General features: G+C 36.0%; 1 pseudogene; it reads right to left on the reverse strand.

Annotated features, from left to right (window-relative positions):
* Positions 1-2,897: 2,897 nt before the first annotated feature.
* On the reverse strand, positions 2,898-3,016 carry LOC118609819 (annotated as a pseudogene).
* Positions 3,017-3,451: the final 435 nt, after the last annotated feature.

A 3,451-nucleotide genomic window follows, 5' to 3' on the forward strand; every position in this document is an offset into this window, starting at 1 on the left:
TCGTTTTGCGCATCTATAACTTCGTTAAACATAAAAACCAAATTAAAAAGAATTTTAAACAATGTGTTTTAGACTACTCCTAGTTAATGAGAGAATGTACTGAGAGAGAAATTATTAACACTCAGCAATGTGTCTGACATATAATAGGTACTACTTTTTTTTTTGGTAATTAAATATCTATTTATGGATTAGTTAACTAATTGAAGATAAATGTTATTTATTTGAACTAACGTTACATATAAATTAAGAATTCAATAAATAAATTTATGGATAAAATAAATTTTAAAAAGAATATAACAAAAATACCATCGATTTGTCTTAACTTTCAACTTTTCATATTTATTTATGTGCAAATTTCTTCCCATTATTAATTCAGTCACTCGTCATTCCTGGCATAGAGTAGATATTATGTGATCTTTTTTTTTTAATTACACAACTAAATGTTGTAAAAGTATTTTTTCTCATTAGTCACAGAATTTAGAGTAAAAAGATACTTTCAGTTTCCTATAAGTTGTTTCATTCACTTGTAATTATCTGGCACTCATACTACTTTCAATTTCTTTTCTACATTCTTCTTATAATTACGTATTCACAAAAATCTTACTTTAAATTCCTTTAATACATCATCAGTGTTTTTGCATTTTTTTTAAAAAAAGGAACCTAATTAACAATTTCTAATCCAAGATACCAGTTTCTCTCATACCCAGGAAAAAGATGAGATAAAAGTCTCATAAGATCTAGAGAGAAAGAAAAGACAGATCTGCTTGTACTGTTTGATGCATCCATCTGAGAAATGAGGCTGTCTGACCTCAGCCAAGCAACGATAACGCAGGTGGGCTGGGAATCAAGACAGACAAACTAGGTGCCCCAGCGATCGTTCTCTCCCCTGGGTCTCTTTACATAGTTTCTTCCTTTGGATTGGAATGCTATAAATTTCCAAAACACCAGACACACCCAGGTTCCAATGCAAGTAGAAAAACATATTCTATCGCCAAATCCAAATTATTTTTGTATCATTACCATTTGAGATTATGTCCTGTTCTTCTCTTTCCCCTCAGAGCAGATAAGCAAGAATCAACTGTGCAATCATTAAGAAAAAAAAAAGAGAGAGAGAAAGAGAGATTAATGGATTGACCAGAAATGCTGTGGGGTCACATAGACTAGTGAACAGAAGAATACTGTTAGGTATCACATCCCCAACTCAGCCAGTGACTTATGCAAGAGAGTGAGTAACTGCGTGCCTCAATTTTCGCTGTTAGGTGAAAAAAACATGCCCTTCCTTCTCAGCATGCTGTGAAAACTAAAAAGATAACATCTTCAAATACTGAAATACTTGGAAAAAAATGATACCATAGAAACATGATCCCATCACCACACTCCAATGTAGCATATATTTTCTTCGTACACAGTACAAACAAAATTCTTTTATAACAAACATAAAAATTCGAAAAGGAAGAAATTGAAACTGGCTTTGTAAGTAGATCTTTTATTGAGGGCTTTAGAGAATATAAATGTCTACCTTCGGTCTCATGCGTCTATTTGATTTCAATAAATGTTACACAAACTCAAAATGAGAGGAAAACTTGGTCAATAACTTTAACCAAGGTTTAGAATTAAGTCTTTACAAATGATGCATATATGTTCCCTGAGGTTTGGAAGAAATATAAAAGTCTAATTTTAGGCTACATTTTATTCCAATATCATTGTAAACTTTCAAAGTCACTGGTACTTTTAAAACATAACATTTAAAAAAACTTATTAAGGGAAAATCTGACAACACGGTCTTTATTTTATAGGATAAAGGACTTACTGGCCAGTAGGTGAGTACGTAGGAGACTGACAATTTAATTTTTAAACTATAAGTCCAGATCTATCAATTCTAATGGCAAAATGCCAGGAAGAATGCCATGCCTCTGTTGTAGAGAGCTAAACACAGAATGTAAAATGTGATTGATTACATTATGTGCCAACTCTAATTGTTCATAGTTTCTGCAGAACTGTATTGAAAAAATTCTGAGGCCACTTCTGGCTTTATTGATATAGAATGCTGTGATCAACTAACGAGGTCTGCCAGTCAGAGGAAAGGGGAGTGGTAACATATACATCCTACGTGCTGTCTCTGGGATAGAAAGCAAATGTCCTTTAACAGAGGGAAACTTGCAGTATTATTACTGTTTCACTTAGATGGTAATAATATTTATGTTATCAAGAACCTACTAATTGCCAGATCCCACGCTTTCAACATTTTCCAAATGAATTATGTCACTTTTTCTCACCCTAATCTTCTGATGGATATATTATCCATGATTCTTAGGTAAGCAAATGAAGCAAAGATGTTAAGCAACTTTTCCAAGGCTGACAGCTAATCAGTTAGGTGAAGTTGGGACAGATGCAAACTCCAGTCTATCAACTCTCAAGTCCAGTGAGCTTTACTTGACTCGGTTCAGAAAAATGCAGCCGAAAGGACTGTGAGGGAGCTTATTCGATGGCACTTTTCTGCAGTGAGAGGACCTAAACGTTTACCAGAAAATGTCAGCTCTATGTTTCCCCAAATTCACTGCTTCAAATAGCTTTTCTCAACAGAGCCTCTTCAAAACCTCCCTAATTGTTTTTTTACCCCTATAAATACAAATATGCACATGTCTCCTCTATTGAATACTAAACGTAAACTACACAAGTATTTCTATACTGAACCTTCCTGCAAGGATGTGGAGTGGGGGGGGAGGGGGGCAAATGGCCATAAAAACAGAATCTTTAATAGACCCACGCTATCCCCTCACTTAAAACTTTTTTTTAGGCAAGGCAACCCTTGGTTGACCTCACAGATTGCAAGGGCCTTGTCAGTTTATAATCCCTTTTTTTAATTTTTTACTTTTTAAAATTTTTTTTATTTTTTACTCCCACAGCAACTGGTCTTCTTAGGTGGTATCTCATCCAAGTACTAACCAGGGCCGACCCTGCTTAGCTTCCAAGATCAGACAGGATTGGGTTTGTTCAGGGTGGCATGGCCATAGACAAGTGCTTAAAACTTTAACATTAGCTGACATTTCAGGATTTATCCAGAGAGCTTCTAATTTTCTAACATTGCCCCACAACACCTCACTGGGACATGATGCTTGTATTAGTTTGCTATGGCTGCTGTAACAAAGCACACAGCTGGGTGGCTTAAAACAACAGAAGTTCATTCTTTCACAGTTCTGGAGGCTGAAAGTACAAAGTCAAGGTGCCCATGGGGCCGTGCTCTCCCTGGTCTAGGGAAGGGTCCTTTCTTGTTTCTTCTTAGCTTCTGGTAGTGGCTCATGGGCCTTGGGATTCCTTGGTTTGCAGCTACATCACTCCAATCTCAGACTCCATCATCACATAGATTTCTTCCATGTGTGTTTGTGTGTGCATGCACACTTGTGTGTGTGTTCACGTGGCATTCTCCTCCATGTGTGTGTCTCTTTCACTC

Source organism: Rousettus aegyptiacus, unplaced genomic scaffold, assembly GCF_014176215.1.
Source record: "Rousettus aegyptiacus isolate mRouAeg1 unplaced genomic scaffold, mRouAeg1.p scaffold_m13_p_11, whole genome shotgun sequence".
Lineage (NCBI taxonomy): Eukaryota > Metazoa > Chordata > Mammalia > Chiroptera > Pteropodidae > Rousettus > Rousettus aegyptiacus.